The following is a 24,684-nucleotide window of genomic DNA, read 5'->3' on the forward strand; positions in this document are numbered from 1 at the left end:
AGGATGTGCGATGGGTATATGGGCACTGGACTATGGGATGGAGGATGTGTGATGGGTATATGGGCACGGGACTATGGGATGGAGGATATGTATGATGGGTATATGGGCACTGGACTATGGGAAGGAGGATGTGTGATGGGCATATGGGCACGGGACTATGGAATGGAGGATATGTATGATGGGTATATGGGCACTGGACTATAGGATGGAGGATGTGTAATGGGTATATGGGCACTGGACTATGGGATGGAGGATGTGTGATGGGTATATGGGCACGGGACTATGGAATGGAGGATATGTATGATGGGTATATGGGCACTGGACTATAGGATGGAGGATGTGCGATGGGTATATGGGCACTGGACTATGGGATGGAGGATATGTGATGGGTATATGGGCACGGGACTATAGGATGGAGGATATATATGATTGGTGTATGGGCACTGGACTATGGGATGGATGGTGTGTGATGGGCATATGGGCACGGGACTATGGGATGGAGGATATGTATGATGGGTATATGGGCACTGGACTATAGGGTGGAGGATGTGCGATGGGTATATGGGCACCGGACTATGGGATGGAGGATGTGTGATGGTATATGGGCATGGGACTATGGGATGGTGGATATGTATGATGGGTATATGGGCACTGGACTATGGGATGGAGGATGTGTGATGGGCATATGGGCATGGGACTATAGGATGGAGGATGTATGTTGGGTATATGGGCATTGAACTATGGGATGGAGGATATGAGTGATGGGCATATGGGCATGGGACTATGGGATGGAGGATGTATGATGGTATATGGGCATTGGACTATGGAATGGAGGATATGTATGATGGGCATATGGGCATGGGCCTATGGGATGGAGGATATGTATGATGGGTATATGGGCACTGGACTATGGGATGGAGGATGTGTATGATGGGTATATGGGCACTGGACTATGGGATGGAGGATGTGTATGATGGGTATATGGGCACTGGACTCTAGGATGGAGGATGTGTGATGGGCATATGGGCATGGGACTATGGGATGGAGGATGTATGTTGGGTATATGGGCATTGGACTATGGGATGGAGGATATGTATGATGGGCATATGGGCATGGGACTATAGGATGGAGGATGTATGATGGCATATGGTCATTGGACTATGGGATGGAGGATATGTATGATGGGCATATGGGCACTGGACTATGGGATGGAGGATGTGTATGATGGGTATATAGGCACTGGACTATAGGATGGAGGATGTACGATGGGTATATGGGCACTGGACTATGGGATGGAGGATGTGTGATGGGTATATGGGCATGGGACTATGGGATGGAGGATATGTATGATGGATATATGGGCACTGGACTATGGGATGGAGGATGTGTGATGGGCATATAGGAATGGGACTATGGGATGGAGGATGTATGTTGGGTATATGGGCATTGGACTATGGGATGGAGGATATGTATGATGGGTATATGGGCACTGGACTATGGGATGGAGGATGTGTGATGGGCATATGGGCATGGGACTATGGGATGGAGGATGTATGTTGGGTATATGGGCATTGGACTATGGGATGTAGGATATGTATGATGGGCATATGGGCATGGGACTATGGGATGGAGGATATGTATGATGGGTATATGGGCACTGGACTATGGGATGGAGGATGTGTATGATGGGTATATGGGCACTGGACTATGGGTGGAGGATATGTGTGATGATCTCCCACTTCGACTACTGCAACATCCTTTTCTGCGGCCTCCCTGCTAACACCCTTGCACCTCTCCAGTCCATCTTTAACTCTGCTGCCCGACTAATTCATCTCTCTCCTCGCTACTCCTCCACTTCTCCCCTCTGCAAATCTCTTCACTGGCTCCCATTCCCTCAGCGTATCCAGTTCAAATTACTAATACTGACCTACAAGGCCATCCATAACTTTTCTCCTCCATATATCTCTGAACTAATCTCCCGATATCTTCCCTCACGTAATCTCCGGTCCTCCCAAGACCTCCTTCTCTCCTCCACACTTATTCGCTCCTCACCCAACCGCCTCCAAGAATTCCTGAATATCCCCCATCCTCTGGAATTCTGTGCCCCAAAACTTCCGACTATCAAGCACATTCAGATCCTTCAGATGGAACCTGAAACCCACCTCTTCAGGAAAGCCTACAGCCTGCACTGACCCCGCTGCCTCCTCATCACTACCGGAGCTACTGCCTCACCAACACCGGAGCTGCTGCAACCCCCCCAACCTACTGTCTCCTTCCCCACCATCCTGTAGAATGTAAGCCCGCAAGGGCAACAAAGGCAGGGTCCTCGCCCCTCTGTATCAGTCTGTGATTGTTAGTTTACTGAGGAAAGAGCATTCTAGGTACAGTGGTGTCTTACCAACTCAATTTAAACCTACAGCTCGCTCACTAACATGCAAGTTAGGTACAACTGAGAAAAGTTCTTGTGGGAAAACAAAGTATTTTATTCATAAATAATAGCAATTTTAAGCATGAACTAAAGGATATATAGTGACTATCAGAGTCATGTCATAAACATACAACAAATTACATCGGAATGAATGAGCATCAATACATCACCGGATATTGTAGCATCACTCCTCGTTCGGAGGGACCTCGATTCAGTGAGGAGGAAAATTCTGGGGAAACATCAAGACCACCGGCACATCTGCTTCACCTGTCTGACGAAAGTCCCCACCTCACTGAATCATCCACATTCTTTCATATTCTTTTCTTATCTGACTATATCCGCTTCTGCGCAGTACATTCTACAAAATCATCGTTGTATAGTTCATCACGCACTGTCATGAGCAATGAAGACTTCCAGAACCTTCTAGCATGATTACCTTGTAAGGTCATGCGCAGATAGTTGTTTTTCCGAGGGTTTTATCAGCTCATTTTGTTATTTTTCAAGGATATTATACTCCTGTTTTGTACAACTAGACTATTCCCATTCTGCAGCCACATAACCTTGTACTCATACTCTAAAGCAAGAAATCATATTGATCACTATATGTCTGGAAACCTATTACATCCATACAATCAGTCTTGTCCCATTTGTATCACGTTCAGTCCTTGATCAATTGGTTTGTTGCTGTTGCTGTAGGTCACCATGAGTACTGTGTTTCCTACAAAACATTTTATAGGCTATGAAACAATTGCACACAGATAATAGAATTATTACAATAGCCATTACCAATACTGGATAAATTAGTAACATAGTAACATAGTAACATAGTTAGCAAGGCTGAAAAAAGACATTTGTCCATCCAGTTCAGCCTATATTCCATCATAATAAATCCCCAGATCTACGTCCTTCTACAGAACCTAATAATTGTATGATACAATATTGTTCTGCTCCAGGAAGACATCCAGGCCTCTCTTGAACCCCTCGACTGAGTTCGCCATCACCACCTCCTCAGGCAAGCAATTCCAGATTCTCACTGCCCTAACAGTAAAATATCCTTTTCTATGTTGTTGGAAAAACCTTCTCTCCTCCAGACGCAAAGAATGCCCCCTTGTGCCCGTCACCTTCCTTGGTATAAACAGATCCTCAGCAAGATATTTGTATTGTCCCCTTATATACTTATACATGGTTATTAGATCGCCCCTCAGTCGTCTTTTTTCTAGACTAAATAATCCTAATTTCGCTAATCTATCTGGGTATTGTAGTTCTCCCATCCCCTTTATTAATTTTGTTGTCCTCCTTTGTACTCTCTATAGTTCCATTATATCCTTCCTGAGCACCGGTGCCCAAAACTGGACACAGTACTCCATGTGCGGTCTAACTAGGGATTTGTACAGAGGCAGTATAATGCTCTCATCATGTGTATCCAGACCTCTTTTAATGCACCCCATGATCCTGTTTGCCTTGGCAGCTGCTGCCTGGCACTGGCTGCTCCAGGTAAGTTTATCATTAACTAGGATCCCCAAGTCCTTCTCCCTGTCAGATTTACCCAGTGGTTTCCCGTTCAGTGTGTAATGGTGATATTGATTCCTTCTTCCCATGTGTATAACCTTACATTTATCATTGTTAAACCTCATCTTGCCACCTTCCAGCCCAAGTTTCCAACTTATCCAGATCCATCTGTAGCAGAATACCATCTTCTCTTGTATTAACTGCTTTACATAGTTTTGTATCATCTGCAAATATCGATATTTTACTGTGTAAACCTTCTACCAGATTATTAATGAATATGTTGAAGAGAACAGGTCCCAATACCGACCCCTGCGGTACCCCACTGGTCACAGCGACCCAGTTAGAGACTATACCATTTATAACCACCCTCTGCTTTCTATCACTAAGCCAGTTACTAACCCATTTACACACATTTTCCCCCAGACCAAGCATTCTCATTTTGTGTACCAACCTCTTGTGCGGCACGGTATCAAACGCTTTGGAAAAATCGAGATATACCACGTCCAATGACTCACCGTGGTCCAGCCTATAGCTTACCTCTTCATAAAAACTGATTAGATTGGTTTGACAGGAGCGATTTCTCATAAACCCATGCTGATATGGAGTTAAACAGTTATTCTCATTGAGATAATCCAGAATAACATCCCTCAGAAACCCTTCAAATATTTTACCAACAATAGAGGTTAGACTTACTGGCCTATAATTTCCAGGTTCACTTTAAGAGCCCTTTTTGAATATTGGCACCACATTTGCTATGCGCCAGTCCTGCGGAACAGACCCCGTCGCTATAGAGTCCCTAAAAATAAGAAATAATGGTTTGTCTATTACATTACTTAGTTCTCTTAGTACTCGTGGGTGTATGCCATCTGGACCCAGAGATTTATCTATTTTAATCTGATTTAGCCGTTTTCGCACCTCTTCTTGGGTTAGATTGGTGACCCTTAATATAGGGTTTTCATTGTTTCTTGGGATTTCACCTAGCATTTCATTTTCCACCGTGAATACCGTGGAGAAGAAGGTGTTTAAAGGGAACCTGTCACCCCGTTTTTTGAGATTGAGCTATAAATACTGTTAAATAAGGCCTGCGCTGTGTGTTCCTATAGTGTATGTAGTGTACCCCGATTCCCCATGTATGCTGAGAAATAACTTACCAAAGTCGCCGTTTTCGCCTGTCAATCAGGCTGGTCAGGTCGGGAGGGCGTGGTGACATCGCTGGTTCTTCCTCAGCTTTACGTTGGTGGCGTAGTGGCGTAGTGGTGAAGACACAGCGCGCGATCTGCGCTGTCATCCCTTTCGTCGGTGGGGGCGGCCATCTTCCTGGGGCCGCGCGTGCGCAGATCGAGTGCTCTGCTGCACGGGGCTTCAGGAAAATGGCCGCGGGATGCCGCGCGTGCGCATTAGAGATCGCGGCGGCCATTTTCCCAAAGCCGAGTTTGCATCTCGGCTTTGGGAAAATGGCCGCCGCGATCTCTAATGCGCACGCGCGGCATCCCGCGGCCATTTTCCTGAAGCCCCGTGCAGCAGAGCACTCGATCTGCGCACGCGCGGCCCCAGGAAGATGGCCGCCCCCACCGACGAAAGGGATGACAGCGCAGATTGCGCGCTGTGTCTTCACCACTACGCCACCAACGTAAAGCTGAGGAAGAACCAGCGATGTCACCACGCCCTCCCGACCTGACCAGCCTGATTGACAGGCGAAAACGGCGACTTTGGTAAGTTATTTCTCAGCATACATGGGGAATCGGGGTACACTACATACACTATAGGAACACACAGCGCAGGCCCTATTTAACAGTATTTATAGCTCAATCTCAAAAAACGGGGTGACAGGTTCCCTTTAATATGTTAGCTTTTTCCTCGTCATCTACAACCATTCTTTCCTCACTATTTTTTAAGGGGCCTACATTTTCAGTTTTTATTCTTTTACCATTGATATAGTTGAAGAACAGTTTGGGATTAGTTTTACTCTCCTTAGCAATGTGCTTCTCTGTTTCCTTTTTGGCAGCTTTAATTAGTTTTTTAGATAAAGTGTTTTTCTCCCTATAGTTTTTTAGAGCTTCAATGGTGCCATCCTGCTTTAGTAGTGCAAATGCTTTCTTTTTACTGTTAATTGCCTGTCTTACTTCTTTGTTTAGCCACATTTGGTTTTTCCTATTTCTAGTCCTTTTATTCCCACAAGGTATAAACCGCTTACAGTGCCTATTTAGGATGTTCTTAAACATTTTCCATTTATTATCTGTATTCTTATTTCTGAGGATATTGTCCCAGTCTACCAGATTAAGGGCATCTCTAAGCTGGTCAAACTTTGCCTTCCTAAAGTTCAGTGTTTTTGTGACTCCCTAATGGTTGAAATTAACCAATTCAACATTTGCTCTGCAGAAGAAGAAGAAAATATATATAATTGTATAAGGTCCACTGCCGTCTGTTTGTCTGTCATGGAAATCCCACGACGCTGATTGGTCGTGGCCAGTCGGCCGTGACCAATCAGCGACGGGCACAGTTCGCCTGTGAATTGGCCTCTCCCTACTCCCCTCCAGTCAGTGCCCCCTCCATACTCCCCTCCAGTCAGCGCCCACATAGCGTTTTAGCAGTCCATTAAATGGACTGCGTTACACCGCGGCATAACGCGGTGTAACACAGTCCATTAACGCTGCTATTAACCCGGAAAGTGTGACCAACTTTTTACTATTGAAGCTGCCTATGCAACATCAATAGTAAAAACATTTAATGTTAAAAATAATAATAATAAAAAAAAATCATTATATTTTTCACCTTCCGGCATCCGCGGCAGCCTTTCCCGCTCCTCGCGACGCTCCGGTCCCAAGAATACATTGCGGCAATGACCGCTGATGACGTGGCGGTCTCGCGAGACCGCTACTGTTGTGGATTCTGTTTTTGGGCTCCCTCTGGTGGTTACAGATGGTACTGGGTGACTTGTGTTCTCTGCGGTCTCTGGTGTCCACCTGTTCTATCAGGATATGGGAGTTTCCTATTTAACCTGGCCTTCTTGTCATTTCCTCGCTGGCGATCAATGTAATCAGTGTGTCTTGTTTCCTCTGCTTTCCGCTTCTGTAATCATCAGGACAAGCTAAGTTTTTGATTTTCCTGTTCCACGTTTTGCTTTATTTTTGTTTTAGTCCAGCTTGCAGTTATGTGACTCCTTGTTGCTGGTTGCTCTAGTGGGCTGATATTACTCCTCATGTTCCATGAGTTGGCACATGAGTTCAAGTAATTTCAGGATGGTTTTTTGTAGGGTTTTTCGCTGACCGCGCAGTTCACTTTTGTATCCTCTGCTATCTAGTTTTAGCGGGCCTCATTTTGCTGAATCTGTTTTCATTACTACGTATGTGCTTTCCTCTCATTTCACCGTCATTACATGTGGGGGGCTGCTATTTCTGTGGGGTGTTTCTCTGGAGGCAAGAGAGGTCTTTGTTTCTTCTAATAGGGGAAGCTAGTCCTTCGGCTGGCGCGAGACGTCTAGAATCATCGTAGGCACGTTCCCCGGCTACTGCTAGTGTTGTGAATTAGGTTCAGGATCGCGGTCAGCTCAGTTTCCATCACCCTAGAGCTTGTTCTGTTTTTTTGTGCTTGTCCTTTTGTGATCCCCTGCCATTGGGATCATGACACGCTACATCATCCCAGGTTAATGTCGCAATGCATTCTTGGGACCGGAGCGTCGCGTGGAGCATCGCTAAAGGCCTGGGCTGGATCCGGGGGCCACCGGAAGGTGAGTGTATAACTATTTTTTATTTTAATTATTTTTTTAACAGGGATATGGTGCCCACATTGCTATATACTATGTGGGCTGTGTTATATACTATGTGGGCTGTGTTATATACTGCGTGGGCTGTGTTATATACTAGACCGCTGTGCTATATACTACGTGGCTGTGCAATAAACTATGTGGCTGTGCTATATACTATGTGGGCTGTGTTATATACTGCGTGGGCTGTGCTATATACTACATGGGCTGTGCTATATACTACATGGGCTGTGTTATACACTACGTGGGCTGTGTTATATACTGCGTGGGCTGTGCTATATGCTACGTAGGCTGTGTTATATACTGCGTGGGCTGTTCTATATACTACGTGGGCTGTGCTATACGCCATGTGGGCTGTGCTATACACCACGTGGGTTGTGCTATACACTACGTGGGCTGTGTTATACACTACGTGGGCTGTGCTATATACTACGTGGCTATGCAATATACTATGTGGCTGTGCAATATACTACATGGCTGTGCTATATACTACGTGGGCTGTGTTATATACTGCGTGGGCTGTGCTATATGCTACGTGGGCTGTGCTATATACTACGTGGGCTGTGCTATATACTACATGGCTGTGCTATATACTACGTGGGCTGTGCTATATACTACGTGGGCTGTGTTATATACTGCGTGGGCTGTGCTATATACTACATGGGCTGTGCTATATACTACGTGGGCTGTGCTATATACTACATGGCTATGCTATATACTACGTAGCAGTGCTATATACTATATGGCTGTGCAATATACTACTGTCACGCACGCGCCCAGACTGGTTGGCGCGGGCATACGGGGGTGTGGCCCCACTGGACCACAGACCAAATTTCCCTGGAAGGGGTGTAACTAAGTAGCTTCCTAGGTGTTCGCTGGAGCCTCTGATGGTGAGGTCAGACTTGTGCAATAGGAAGCTACCAGGTGCCACTCCAGGGTGATGTCTGGCTGTGGCTGCTGATCTCACTAAGGAACGGAGCGGGCACGGCTGTTACTCTGGCTGACAGGCGGGCACGGCTGGGACACAGGCTGGCAGACGGGTACAACAGAGACACTGGAACATAGGAAGAACCGGTACGGACCGGTCTGCAGGCAGGTATGTGAAACAGGTAGGAACCTGTTCAGACAGGAGGACTAAATAACAAGTAGAGAAAGACCGCAAGAGCGGATGCAGAGCGAAAGCACAAGAGCTAGAACCAAGAACAGAAACGCAGGAGGCTGAGTACGAGTAGAAGGTGGAACTAAGAGAAGAGAAGGAGAAGGCAGAGCCAAGGACGGAGCCGCAAGAGGCGGAGCCAAGAGCGGAGATGCTGGAGGCGGAGCCAAGAGCGGAGACGCTGGAGGCGGAGCCAAGAGGGGAGACGCTGGAGGCGGAGCCAAGAGCGGAGACGCTGGAGGCGGAGCCAAGAGCGGAGACGCTGGAGGCGGAGCCAAGAGCCGAGACGCTGGAGGCGAAGCCAAGAGCGGAGATGCTGGAGGCGGAGCCAAGAGCGGAGACGGAGCCAAGTGCAGAAACGCAGGAAGCGGAGCCAGGTAGAACCGCAAAGAGCGGAGCCAGGTAGAACCGCAAAGAGCGGAGCCAGGTAGAACCGCAAAAAGCGGAGCCAGGTAGAACCGCAAAGAGCGGAGCCAGGTAGAACCGCAAAGAGCGGAGCCAGGTAGAACCGCAAAGAGCGGAGCCAGGTAGAACCGCAAAGAGCGGAGCCAGGTAGAACCGCAAAGAGCGGAGCCAGGTAGAACCGCAAAGAGCGGAGCCAGATAGAACCGCAAAGAGCGGAGCCAGATAGAACCGCAAGGAGCGGAGCCACAGAGCAAAGCCACAGAGTGCGGAGCAAGGTCTGAGTGGAGAGCTGAGAGCAAAGCCACAGAGTGTAAAGCAAGGTCAGAGTGCAGAGCAAAGAGAAGCAGAGCCACAGACAGTGGCGAACAGAGCAGAAAAGGCAAACCAAGACAGATATAAACAGACAGAGGAATAGGACTAGACTAAGACAGAGTCAGGAATGAGACAAGACACAGAGACATAGACACAAGCCAGGGTATGATGCCCCTCTGGGTGGCAGACAGAGACCAGGGTACGAAGCCCCACTGGGTGGCTACTCAGAACAAGACCAGGGTACAACGCCCCCCTGGGTGGCAGACAAGAAAGAGTAACCGAGACAGGACCTGGCACCTCAGCAGCTAAGAACTGACTGAGGGAGTAAGTTGCACAGGCCCAGACCACAGGGTGGAGCAGCACTATATACAGGAGGCCTCTTGGTAATTGGTCAGGAATAGGGTTGAGCGAAACGGATCGTTCATTTTCAAAAGTCGCCAACTTTTGGCACAGTCGGGTTTCACGAAACCCGACCCGATCCCTGTGTGGGGTCGGCCATGCGGTACGCGACTTGCGCGCCAAAGTTGCATTTCAATGACGCGAAAAGCGCCATTTCTCAGCCAATGAAGGTGGATGCAGAGTGTGGGCAGCGTGATGACATAGGTCCTGGTCCCCACCATCTTAGAGAAGGGCATTGCAGTGATTGGCTTGCTGTCTGCGGCGTCACAGGGGCTATAAAGAGGCGTTCCCGCCGACCGCCATCTTACTGCTGCTGATCTGAGCATAGGGAGAGGTTGCTGCCGCTTCGTCAGAAGCAGGGATAGTGTTAGGCAGGGTCTATTAACCACCAAACCGCTTGTGCTGTAGCGATTTCCACTGTCCAACACCACCTTTTGTTTGCAGGGACAGTGGAAGCTACATTTTTTTTCCTCAGCGCTGTAGCTCATTGGGCTGCCCTAGAAGGCTCCCTGATAGCTGCATTGCTGTTTGTACACCGCTGTGCAAACCAACTGCTTTTTTCAAAGCACAAATCCTGTTGTTCCTTCCTTTCTGCACAGCTATCTTTTTTGTTTGTCCACACTTTCGATTTAATTTGTGCAGCAGTCCACTCCTTCTTATTGCTGCCTGCCATACCTGGCTGAGATTTCTGCAGGGAGATAGTAATTGTAGGACTGTCCCTTTTTTTTTTTTTTTTTTTAATTCTCCCTAAAAAAATAAGTTGTGGGAGATTAAGATTGGCATTTCTGCTAGAGTGCCAGTCCTGAGTGTGCCATCTCTCTTAAATAGTGGGCCATAGAAAGCCTAGTGGTTTTTTTTTAATTTAGTATCTAAATTCTCCCTGAAAAATAAAAAAAACAGTGGGATATTAATATTGGCCTTTCTGCTTGTGTGCCAGTCCTGAGTGTGCCATCTGTGTTAAATAGTGGGCCATAGAAAGCCTAGTGTTTTTTTTTTTAATTTAGTATCTAAATTCTCCCTGAAAAATAAAAAAAAACAGTGGGAGATTAATATTGGCCTTTCTGCTTGTGTGCCAGTCCTGAGTGTGCCATCTGTCTTAAATAGTGGGCCATAGAAAGCCTATTTTTTTTTTTTTTAAATTTGGTATCTAAATTCTCCCTTAAAAAAAAAAAAAACAGTGGGAGATTAATATTGGCCTTTAATAATAATAATAATAATAATAATCTTTATTTTTATATAGCGCTAACATATTCCGCAGTGCTTTACAGTTTCTGCTTGTGTGCCAGTCCTGAGTGTGCCATCTGTCTTAAATAGTGGGCCATAGAAAGCCTATTTTTTATTTTTTAATTTGGTATCTAAATTCTCCCTGAAAAATAAAAAAAACAGTGGGAGATTAATATTGGCCTTTCTGCTTGTTTGCCAGTCCTGAGTGTGCCATCTCTCTCAAATAGTGGGCCATAGAAAGCCTATTGTTTTTTTTTTTAATTTGGTATCTAAAGTCTCCCTGAAAAATAAAAAAAACAGTGGGAGATTAAGATTGGCATTTCTGCTTGTGTGCCAGTCCTGAGTGTGCCATCTGTCTTAAATATTGGGCCATAGAAAGCCTAGTGTTTTTTCAAAAAAATTAGTATCTAAATTCTCCCTGAAAAATAAAAGAAACAGTGGGAGATTAATATTGGCCTTTCTGCTTGTGTGCCAGTCCTGAGTGTGCCATCTGTCTTAAATAGTGGGCCATAGAGAGCCTATTTTTTTTTTTTTTAAATTTGGTATTTAAATTCTCCCTGAAAAATAAAAAAAACAGTGGGAGATTAATATTGGCCTTTCTGCTTGTGTGCCAGTCCTGAGAGTGCCATCTGTCTTAAATAGTGGGCCATAGAAAGCCTATTTTTTTATTTTTTATTTGGTATCTAAATTCTCCCTGAAAAATAAAAAAAACAGTAGGAGATTAAGATTGGCCTTTCTGCTTGTGTGCCAGTCCTGAGAGTGCCATCTGTCTTAAATAGTGGGCCATAGAAAGCCTATTTTTTTTTATTTGGTATCTAAATTCTCCCTAAAAAATAAAAAAAACAGTGGGAGATTAATATTGGCCTTTCTGCTTGTGTGCCAGTCCTGAGTGTGCCATCTCTCTTAAATAGTGGGCCATAGAAAGCCTAGTGTTTTTTTATTTTAAATTTGGTATCTAAATTCTCCCTGAAAAATAAAAAAAAACAGTGGGAGATTAATATTGGCCTTTCTGCTTGTGTGCCAGTCCTGAGTGTGCCATCTGTGTTAAATAGTGGGCCATAGAAAGCCTAGTGTTTTTTTATTTTAAATTTGGTATCTAAATTCTCCCTGAAAAACAAAAAAACAGTGGGAGATTAATATTGGCCTTTCTGCTTGTTTGCCAGTCCTGAGTGTGCCATCTCTCTCAAATAGTGGGCCATAGAAAGCCTATTGTTTTTTTTTTTTTAATTTGGTATCTAAATTCTCCCTGAAAAATAAAAAACAGTGGGAGATTAATATTTGCCTTTCTGCTTGTGTGACAGTCCTGAGTGTGCCAGCTGTCTTAAATAGTGGGCCATAGAAAGCCTATTTTTTTTTTTTTTTAATTTGGTATCTAAATTCTCCCTGAAAAGTAAAAAAAACAGTGGGAGATTAATATTGGCATTTCTGCTTGTTTGCCAGTCCTGATGTGAAGGAACAAATTATGAAAGATTCTCCATTTTGTGCTTTGACTCCATCTTGTTGTTGGTTAAAGATAAATTCTGTTATTTACTTAGGTAGAAGGTTACAGCTGCTATGAACTAACTCTGTCCTGTTTCTCACGAAGATAATATTTTGTTATTCAGCTAGTCTATGGTTCATAATTGATATAAAGACCTTGAGTATTTGTATATGTTTTTCTATGCCAAAAAGACATGACCATATCTGTAGTTTCCATTTTTCCTGTATCCTCATGGGTTAAGTTTTTCCTGTATTCTTATAGGTTAAGAACTGTGAGCGTATTCTTATGCTGATTGGTTGAAATATAATTTCTATGACTATGAAAACTCATACACAATAAACGGGGCCCAGAGATCTGCTCGATCCCCCACACAGAGGCACGAGTCTCCGTCTGGTCATTTTCAGTTGCCGGCAACGCCCTTTAGATTAATTTGGAAATCACTGAGTCAACCGTGAAGGATCACTTTAGATCCTCCCTCAACAGCTTGGCGCCCAAAAACGTGGGGCCCCAAACAGGAACGCCTCTGCCCCCGGAGGATAACAAGACAAAGAACCCTCGGAGCGGACACAGGCACTGGAAAATTGGGACTGATCATCCCCCACAACAACCACGGTAAGTTGGCAGTTATACTGTCCAGACTGACCGTTTGGTGTGGTTTTCCTGTGTTTGTTGCTGCAAAGAGGATCTGAGGTTTGTCCCCGATGGTGGGGTGATTTTTGGGTGGAATCATATAGAGGTGTAGTTCCGTTGGGAGCCCAGTGCTCGAACCGTACCTCATAAGGGACGGACACCCCGGATTGACCAGTGATGTAATTCTCTTTATAGTCAAAATATCCTGAATTCCTGATCATTGTTAGAATCAGGCGCGGTGAGGTGATCGAAGATTGGGTAGGATACGTAACTCAGGAATATATAGAAGTATACAGTACATATATCCAGAGGTATTCGGAGGGAATGTCTAAGACGCCCTCCTCCTTTCACTGAGTACCGCGTTTTTGAGTTGTCCCAGCGGGGGACAGAGAGACCCAGTGGAACAAACCGTAAAGGCCTCTCGGTATTGTGCACAACTAGGTAAGGATATTTAGCTCTAAAGGAGAATCATGTTTCCATGGAAGTAAGAGAAGACTTTGAATTTGTGTGTTGAATCTGATACTGTTAGCACAAAGATGAGGAAAATATTCTCAATCATTGGTTTTTCTAAGGTGTTCTGGCATATGAATTGTGTGATGAAGGTTTTGTAGAAATTAATTAAGTCTGAGAACTACTGTATTCTGTTTCTGTGTAGATTTCCAAGATGGGAGGGGTAGGTCAAACAGCTGCGCTGTGCCTTTCTTCTTTTGTGTTGAGGAATGCTGTAAATTCTTATCTCTGTGTTTCTGGTATGGAGGGGGCACAATGCTGCCTTCTCTCTGAATTTTCTATTCTTGTGTAGTATATGCTGGGAGATCTGTGCTTTATTTAAAGCAATAGTACTGTATGTACTGAAGTAGAAAGAAATATCGTAAGTTCAAGTTGGAATTTGAAAGTGAAAGAATTGTGCCTATTTTAGAGGAAACTTGTAAGTAATTGAAAGATTGGTAAAAGATTCATCTGTTTCAAGTTGAGTGGTTGATATATAGCAAATTAAGGATTAATAGAGAAAGTGAATTCGGATTTGTTTTTGTTACGTTAAAAAAGGAAAGTTGTCTATTACTATGACAAAAGACTGGATGTTTGTGGTACAAGAAGGAACTGAGAAAGTGATTGAGAATAATGTGTCAGAAAGACAAACAATTAAAAATGATGATCTGGAACAGGGGGTCTCCCTGTTAGGTAATATGGTCCCTCCTGTTGTGAATTCTGTGGTCAAGCTCCCTCCTGTGGTCATGAGTGGTACTTCTGCTGGTTCTGTCTATGAGCTTCCTCTGGTGGATGTGAGTGGGGCTGCGGCTTCTGAGTTTCCTTCCTCAGGTGACGTGGTTAAGTCGTTAGGTGCTGCTCTATTTAACTCCACCTAGTTCGTTGTTCCTGGCCTCCAGTCAATGTTCCAGTATTGGTCTTGCTTTCTCCTGGATCTTTCTTGTGGCCTGTCTGCCCTGCATAGGCAAAGTTTTGCTTGTGTTACTTTTTGTTTGCTATATTTTCTGTCTAGCTTGCTATATTGGTTTTACTTGCTTGCAGGAAGCTCTGAGACGCAGAGGGAGCACCTCCGTACCGTTAGTCGGTGCGGAGGGTCTTTTTGCCCCCTCTGCGTGGTTGTTTGTAGGATTTTGTGCTGACCGCAAAGCTATCTTTCCTATCCTCGGTCTATTCAGTAAGTTGGGCCTCACTTTGCTAAAATCTATTTCATCTCTGTGTTTGTATTTTCATCTTAACTCACAGTCATTATATGTGGGGGGCTGCATTTTCCTTTGGGGAATTTCTCTGAGGCAAGGTAGGCTGATTTTTTTTATCTTCAGGGTTAGCTAGTTTCTCAGGCTGTGCCGAGGCGCCTAGGTTTTGGTCAGGAGCGCTCCACGGCTACCTTTAGTGTGGTATGATAGGATTAGGGATTGCGGTCAGCAGAGTTCCCACGTCTCAGAGCTCGTCCTATGTTAGTAACTATCAGGTCACTTTGTGTGCTCTTAACCACTAGGTCCATTGTGGTTCTGAATCACCTGTTCATAACAGTACTGGAGGCCCAAAGTACTACTGCTTCTCAATAGAGGGAAAAGAGAAGTTCTGAGACCATTTTTTTTCCTCTGTACTGTGTTTTGTCTTTCCTTTCCCCTAGACATTTGGGTGGTTCAGGACACAGGTGTAGTGATGGACATTAAAGATCTGTCTTCTTGTATGGATCATCTCACTGCAAGAGTACAAAATATTCAAGACTTTGTGGTTCAGAATTCTATGTTAGAACCAAGAATTCCTATTCCTGATTTGTTTTCTGGAGATAGAGCTAAGTTTCTGAGCTTTAAGAATAATTATAAACTGTTTCTGGCTTTGAAACCCCGCTCCTCTGGTGACCCAGTTCAACAAGTTAAGATCATTATCTCTTTATTACGTGGCGACCCTCAAGACTGGGCATTTTCCCTTGCGCCAGGAGATCCTGCATTATGTAATATTGATGCGTTTTTTCTGGCGCTCGGATTGCTGTATGATGAACCTAATTCAGTGGATCAGGCAGAGAAAAATTTGCTGGCTCTGTGTCAGGGTCAGGATGAGGTAGAGATATATTGTCAGAAGTTTAGGAAGTGGTCTGTGCTCACTCAATGGAATGAATGTGCGCTGGCAGCAATTTTCAGAAAAGGTCTCTCTGAAGCCCTTAAGGATGTCATGGTGGGATATCCTATGCCTGCTGGTCTGAATGAGTCTATGTCTTTGGCCATTCAGATCGGTCGACGCTTGCGTGAGCGTAAAACTGTGCACCATTTGGCGGTATTATCTGAGCATGGACCTGAGCCTATGCAGTGCGATAGGACTTTGACCAGAGCTGAACGGCAAGAACACAGACGTCAGAATGGGCTGTGTTTTTACTGTGGTGATTCCACTCATGCTATCTCCGATTGTCCTAAGCGCACTAAGCGGTTCGCTAGGTCTGCCACCATTGGTACGGTACAGTCGAAATTTCTTTTGTCCGTTACTTTGATCTGCTCTTTGTCATTCTATTCTGTCATGGCATTTGTGGATTCAGGCGCTGCCCTGAATTTGATGGACTTGGAGTATGCTAGGCGCTGTGGGTTTTTCTTGGAGCCCTTGCAGTATCCTATTCCATTGAGAGGAATTGATGCTACGCCTTTGGCCAAGAATAAGCCTCAGTACTGGACCCAGCTGACCATGTGCATGGCTCCTGCGCATCAGGAGGATATTCGCTTTTTGGTGTTGCATAATCTGCATGATGTGGTCGTGTTGGGGTTGCCATGGCTACAAGTCCATAACCCAGTATTGGATTGGAAATCAATGTCTGTGTCCAGCTGGGTTTGTCAGGGGGTACATGGTGATGTTCCATTTCTGTCTATTTCATCATCCACCCCTTCTGAGGTCCCAGAGTTCTTGTCGGATTACCGGGATGTATTTGATGAGCCCAAGTCCAGTGCCCTACCTCCGCATAGGGATTGTGATTGTGCTATCGATTTGATTCCTGGTAGTAAGTTTCCTAAAGGTCGACTGTTTAATTTGTCTGTGCCTGAGCATGCAGCTATGCGGAGTTACGTAAAGGAATCCTTGGAGAAGGGTCATATTCACCCGTCGTCGTCGCCATTGGGAGCAGGGTTCTTTTTTGTGGCCAAGAAGGATGGTTCGTTGAGACCTTGTATTGATTACCACCTTCTAAATAAAATCACGGTCAAATTTCAGTACCCCTTGCCGCTGCTGTCTGATTTGTTTGCTCGGATTAAGGGGGCTAGTTGGTTCACCAAGATAGATCTTCGTGGTGCGTATAATCTTGTGCGTATTAAGCAGGGCGATGAATGGAAAACAGCATTTAATACGCCCGAGGGCCATTTTGAGTACCTGGTTATGCCATTCGGGCTTTCTAATGCTCCATCAGTGTTTCAGTCCTTTATGCATGACATCTTCCGAGAGTACCTGGATAAATTCCTGATTGTATACTTGGATGATATTTTGGTCTTCTCGGATGATTGGGAGTCTCACGTGAGGCAGGTCAGAATGGTGTTCCAGGTCCTGCGTGCGAATTCTTTGTTTGTGAAGGGGTCAAAGTGTCTCTTTGGTGTTCAGAAGGTTTCATTTTTGGGTTTCATTTTTTCCCCTTCTACTATCGAGATGGACCCTGTTAAAGTTCAGGCCATTTATGATTGGACTCAGCCGACATCTCTGAAGAGTCTGCAAAAGTTCCTGGGCTTTGCTAATTTTTATCGTCGCTTCATCAATAATTTTTCTAGTATTGCTAAACCGTTGACCGATTTAACCAAGAAGGGTGCTGATTTGGTCAATTGGTCTTCTGCTGCTGTGGAAGCTTTTCAAGAGTTGAAGCGTCATTTTTCTTCTGCCCCTGTGTTGTGCCAACCAGATGTTTCGCTCCCGTTCCAGGTCGAGGTTGACGCTTCTGAGATTGGAGCAGGGGCTGTTTTGTCGCAAAGAAGTTCTGATGGTTCGGTGATGAAACCATGCGCCTTCTTTTCCAGGAAGTTTTCGCCTGCTGAGTGTAATTATGATGTTGGCAATCGAGAGTTGCTGGCCATGAAGTGGGCATTCGAGGAGTGGCGTCATTGGCTTGAAGGAGCTAAGCATCGCGTGGTGGTCTTGACTGATCATAAGAACTTGACTTATCTCGAGTCTGCCAAACGGTTGAATCCTAGACAGGCTCGTTGGTCGCTGTTTTTCTCCCGTTTTGACTTTGTGGTTTCGTACCTTCCGGGCTCTAAAAATGTGAAGGCGGATGCCCTGTCTAGGAGTTTTGTGCCCGACTCTCTGGGTTTGTCTGAGACGGCGGGTATTCTCAAAGAGGGGGTAATTTTGTCTGCCATCTCCCCTGATTTGCGGCGGGTGCTGCAAAAATTTCAGGCTAATAGACCTGACCGTTGCCCAGCGGAGAAACTGTTTGTCCCTGATAGATGGACGAGTAGAGTTATCTCTGAGGTTCATTGTTCGGTGTTGGCTGGTCATCCTGGAATCTTTGGTACCAGAGATTTGGTGGCTAGATCCTTTTGGTGGCCGTCTCTGTCACGGGATGTGCGTTCGTTTGTGCAGTCCTGTGGAATTTGTGCTCGGGCTAAGCCCTGCTGTTCTCGTGCCAGAGGGTTGCTTTTGCCCTTGCCAGTCCCGAAGAGGCCATGGACACATATCTCTATGGATTTTATTTCGGATCTCCCCGTCTCTCAAAAAATGTTGGTCATTTGGGTTGTTTGTGATCGCTTCTCTAAGATGGTCCATTTGGTACCCTTGTCTAAGTTGCCTTCCTCCTCTGATTTGGTGCCATTGTTCTTCCAGCATGTGGTTCGTTTACATGGCATTCCGGAGAACATAGTTTCTGACAGAGGTTCCCAGTTTGTTTCGCGGTTTTGGCGAGCCTTTTGTGCTAGGATGGGCATTGATTTGTCTTTTTCCTCGGCTTTCCATCCTCAGACAAATGGCCAGACTGAACGAACCAATCAGACCTTGGAAACATATCTGAGATGTTTTGTTTCTGCCGATCAGGATGATTGGGTGTCCTTTTTGCCTTTGGCTGAGTTCGCCCTTAATAATCGGGCCAGCTCGGCTACTTTGGTTTCGCCGTTTTTCTGCAATTCTGGTTTCCATCCTCGTTTCTCTTCAGGGCAGGTTGAGTCTTCTGACTGTCCTGGTGTGGATACTGTGGTGGATAGGTTGCAGCAGATTTGGACTCATGTGGTGGACAATTTGACATTGTCTCAGGAGAAGGCTCAACGTTTCGCTAACCGCAGGCGCTGTGTGGGTCCCCGACTTCGTGTTGGGGATTTGGTTTGGTTGTCATCTCGTTATATTCCTATGAAAGTTTCCTCTCCTAAGTTTAAGCCTCGTTTCATTGGTCCGTATAGGATTTCTGAGGTTCTTAATCCTGTGTCTTTTCGTTTGACCCTTCCAGCTTCTTTTTCCATCCATAACGTATTCCATAGGTCATTGTTGCGGAGATACGTGGCACCTGTGGTTCCATCCGTTGACCCTCCTGCCCCAGTTTTGGTTGAGGGGGAGTTGGAGTATATAGTGGAGAAGATTTTGGATTCTCGTATTTCGAGACGGAAACTCCAGTACCTGGTTAAGTGAAAGGGTTATGGTTAGGAAGATAATTCCTGGGTCTTTGCCTCTGATGTTCATGCTGCCGATCTGGTTTGTGCCTTTCATTTGGCTCGTCCTGGTCGGCCTGGGGGCTCTGGTGAGGGTTCGGTGACCCCTCCTCAAGGGGGGGTACTGTTGTGAATTCTGTGGTCAAGCTCCCTCCTGTGGTCATGAGTGGTACTTCTGCTGGTTCTGTCTATGAGCTTCCTCTGGTGGCTGTGATTGGGGCTGCGGCTTCTGAGTTTCCTTCCTCAGGTGACGTGGTTAAGTCGTTAGGTGCTGCTCTATTTAACTCCACCTAGTTCTTTGTTCCTGGCCTCCAGTCAATGTTCCAGTATTGGTCTTGCTTTCTCCTGGATATTTCTTGTGGCCTGTCTGCCCTGCATAAGCTAAGTTTTGCTTGTGTTACTTTTTGTTTGCTATATTTTCTGTCCAGCTTGCTATATTGGTTTTACTTGCTTGCTGGAGGCTCTGAGACGCAGAGGGAGCACCTCCGTACCGTTAGTCGGTGCGGAGGGTCTTTTTGCCCCCTCTGCGTGGTTGTTTGTAGGTTTTTGTGCTGACCGCAAAGCTATCTTTCCTATTCTCGGTCTATTCAGTAAGTCGGGCCTCACTTTGCTAAAATCTATTTCATCTCTGTGTTTGTATTTTCATCTTAACTCACAGTCATTATATGTGGGGGGCTGCCTTTTCCTTTGGGGAATTTCTCTGAGGCAAGGTAGGCTGATTTTTCTATCTTCAGGGTTAGCTAGTTTCTCAGGCTGTGCCGAGGCGCCTAGGTTTTGGTCAGGAGCGCTCCACGGCTACCTTTAGTGTGGTATGATAGGATTACGGATTGCGGTCAGCAGAATTCCCATGTCTCAGAGCTCGTCCTATGTTAGTAACTATCAGGTCACTTTGTGTGCTCTTAACCACTAGGTTCATTGTGGTTCTGAATCACCTGTTCATAACACCCTCCCCAGGAAATTAAGCCTCTTCTCCCGACTGTAAGCCCTATGCCCCTTAACCCCAAAGCTCCAACATATCCTGGGTTGCCAAAACTTAGTGCGCCCCCACCCTATGATCCTGCCGGGTGGATTTGTGATGTATGCAGAGTTACTAATTCTCAGTGGAGACAGGTCTGTTACAATTGTGAAGGAAGAAGACCCGGAGTTGTAGCCCCCACCTTTCCCTTGCTAAACGCTGACGGCACTTATTATCAGCCACCGCCAGCACCAGTCTATAGACAAATAGCAGCGAATCGAGAGATTTATTCCACTCCCCGGAGAGATCTGTTACACTTACTCCAGGTGAAGGCTGGAGAGGTGTATTTTCCAATTATTGAGGGTGGCATAATGTATAATGTGAACAGGGAACCTATGAGAGTGATGTTGATTTCTGTAATGCTTTAAAGGTTTGGGCACAAGATAGATTAGCGGACCAAGCTACCTCCCTCACAGATGTCACACAGGACAAGGGGGAGACTGCCAAGAAGTTCTATGGGCGTCTTATGGTAGTGTTTAAAGATTTGGGGTTTTCACTGTAAAATAAAGCCCATACACACCTTTTTTTTGTAGTAGCTTTGATGTCCAGCCTTAAATCTGAATTGAAAGAGGCAATAATGTCAGTTAGATCCGATATTGAGACTTCCATTCTGGACGATGCATTGAAAAAAAAGCAGTACAAAGTTTTCAGAAGAACTTAACCCACTCTAAATCAGCAGCTGCGCTCTCTAGCCCCCACCGCAGCTTCAAGGAGCAGGAACAGCAGTTTCAAGGACACAGCTCCCTTCTTTATCAGTGGCCCACTAGACTCCAGCTCCAGCCCTCCTCCCTTACACAAATCCAGTCTCATACTCCAATATCCATTTTAACCCTGTGTCTGGAAATCTCCCTTGCTATGTTAATTCTCAGACCAAGAGCTTGTTTTAATTAGAGTAGATGGCAGACCCAATAAATATACTTTCACAAAACCCATCCCTGTGGGACCTTTCCCTGAAGTCACTGCTCAGTTCGTAATCTCTCTCTCATGTCCGGTAAATTTACTGGGGACAGATTTATTATCACAAATTCCGCTCTAGAATATAATTCGAAGATGATGGTCAAATGGTATTTATGTTATATAACCCCTATGCAGATAAACATAATGAGATGTATATCTTACATGCCCTTCCCACGGTTGTGATGGCCCTGATAGGCCCAGATCCACCCCCAATAATGCCTGTAAAACCAGTAAAAGTGTTTCTCAAACCTGGTGCCCCTTTTCCCAAAGTCCATCAGTACCCCTTGAAATATGATCAGGAGCAGGGCCTCAAGGGGCAAATACAAACGTTACTCGATAATGGTGCCCTGGTACCCTGTGTTTCCCCATGTAACACACGCCTTTGTTTCTCGTTAAGAAAAAGACCCCACCCGGCTAACCCCCTGTGTACCGGCTGGTACAAGAACTACGGGCAGTTAATGCAGCTACTGTTCTAGAAACTCCGGTGGTGCCTAATCCACATACTCTTGTCCCAGATATCTCAGGATGCTGCTTGGTTCACAGTCATCGACCTCGCCAATGCCTTCTTCAGCATTCCATTACACCCAGATTGCCAGTTTCTGTTTGCATTCACTTATCAGGGACGACAATTGATGTGGACAGTTATGCCACAAGGGTGCCCAAAACAGTCCCAATCAGTTTGCAAAAAATATGGGCGAGTGTCTTTTACCCTGGCAGTTAGAATATCCTTATGTCACGCTGCTTCAGTATGTGGGTAATCTTTTGTTGTGTGCACGAACAGAGCAGGAAGCCATTGTTGCCATTGTTAGCCTCCTCAAGTATCTGGCAGATCTGAACTGTCGGGTTTCGGCCTCGAAACTTCGGTTTTGCCTTGGTCAAGTGATATTTTTGGGTCACTGTCTCCTTCAGGGTGCCAGACACCTCACAGAAGAAAGAATAGCCGTCAGCTCCCTTCCTTTCCCAAAAGATGAGACTGAACTCCAGCGTTTTCTTGGACTATGTACTTATTGTTGTCAGTGAATACCGGACGCATCCCGCATAATGCAGCCTCTCTACAAAGCCCTGAAAGACGGTTCAAGATATGATGATTTTAGCAGGTTCCACACTGGATACGCTGTTACTACGGAAGACACTGTATTGCCCAGAGCTGCACTCCCTCCCTCACTGTCAGCACAAGAAGCAGAACTTCAGGCTCTGTCTACTACATGTACTTTGGCCAAAGACAGACGGGCTGATATATACACGGACTCACAGTATGCATTTGGTATTGCTCATGATTTCGGAGCCCTATGGGCCAATTGAGGGTTTGTTACTACTGCCGGGACTCCAGTGAAGAATGCTGAAGCTGTTAAAACCCTCATGGACTCAATCAAATTACCTACTCAGGTGGCCATTACCAAAGTTAAGGAGCACGGTCCTAGGAACAGTCCACAGACTGTTGGTAACACCTTTGCGGATATGCAAGCAAAAGCTGCTGCTTTCCTACCCGTTGAACAGACCATACCAGCTATGGTGACCACACGCTCTCAGCGTAAACAGTTACAAGAAACACTGACTCTACAGGAACCTGATGATCTATGCCAGACTGAGGTTTTCTGCCAGACCCCGCGAGACCGCTTAATGACGATGCAGAGAATGTCTCCAAAGGAAGAAGTGAAGCAGTGGAAAGCTGATGGAGCATGTATGGACAATGGTCTCTGGAAAAAGGACCAACTTGTGTGTTTCCCTAAGCGGATGTACCCTGCTATTGCCACGTGGGCACATGGGCCCACACACCGAGGAAAGAACAGGCCTTTGCCCTGGTACAAAAATTCTACTGGACTCCAGGTGTTTCTACAGTCATGACAGCACTCAACCATGCATGTAATATCTGTCAGACCTGCAATCCCGGTCAACTTCAACGTGTACCTCCGAAGCACCTTGCTAAGCCCGACTATCCTTTCCAAAGGCTCCAGGTGGACCACCTCACGTTGCCTAAGTCTGGAAGGTATGAATATCGTCTGGTGGTTGTCGACATGTTCTCCAGTTGGCCAGAAGCATTCCCCGTTACCAACGTGACTGCAAAGATCACAGCAAAGAAACTGGTGATGGAAGTTATATGCAGATATGGTGTTCCAGAAGTTGTTGAAAGTGACCAAGGCCCGGACTTTTCTTCTCATGTGTATCAGAAGGTTCTGACAATGTTTGGATCCACTGTAGCCCTCCATACTCCGTACTATCCACACTCTAGTAGGAAAGTTAAGAGGCTGAACGGCACACTGAAGGGACAATTGACCAAAATGATGCAGGAGACTACGGCTCCATGGCAGGGCTCTTACACATTCGTACTACCCCTATTGCAAAATATGGCCTGTCCCCATATGAGATATTGTTTGGTGCTAGGTTCTCAGTTGCAAATTTTCAGTCTCAGTAGTTATCAGAAGAAACTGTCCATGCTGTTCAATATGTTATTCAGCTTAGTAAAAATGTTGCTAACACCCATGTTTTAGTTTCTTCTTCCCTTCCAGATTCAGCAGAAACCGACACTTGTCACAATTTGAAGCCTGGTGGTTTTATGGTCGTGAAAAGCCATGTCAGAAAACACGGACTAGAACCCTTGTATGACGGTCCCTACCAAGTCCTCCTCATCACTCCTATGTCAGTAAAGCTGGAAGGAAGGCCGACGTGGATCCACGTATCGCACTGCAAGCTGGTCAAACAGACTAGTAGCAAATAAGGGGACATAATGTTTTAGTTTTTCGTATTTCTATTTAATAATATTGGTAACCGAATGGGACAGCCTAAATTCTCCAATATCCTTGAGTAATAAGTTTGTACAATATGATGAAAGATTAGTAGTACAGATGGGTATAGCCAATAAAATTGTCAGTTCTATTTCCATTTACCCTATGATTACACAAATGTGGGATAAATTGCTTAGGGCCACAGATTATCCAGATGATCAAATTTGGGATATATTGGATATACTTAATACTACTGTTGCTGTCCAAAACTAACTTATCATAGTCACTAATCAACACACTGTAGTACTGGACTACTTAACAGCACTACAGGGTGGTATATGTCAGATTATTGGACCCGCATGCTGTCATTATATAGAACCCAATAGTACAATAAAGTTAAAGTTAGAGGACATTCAAAGACTTAGAGATCAATATGATAAAGACAATGACCGTAATAAGGACAGTTGGTGGGCAGACACCTTCTCCTTTCTTAATCCAGCCAATTGGTTTGAGGGACTTGCGGCTGGATAGCTGGAATCTTGCAAAGTTTGTTACACATCGCTGCCTTTATCCTTGTCATGTATGTAATACTAA

This window comes from Ranitomeya imitator, chromosome 2, assembly GCF_032444005.1.
Source record: "Ranitomeya imitator isolate aRanImi1 chromosome 2, aRanImi1.pri, whole genome shotgun sequence".
Lineage (NCBI taxonomy): Eukaryota > Metazoa > Chordata > Amphibia > Anura > Dendrobatidae > Ranitomeya > Ranitomeya imitator.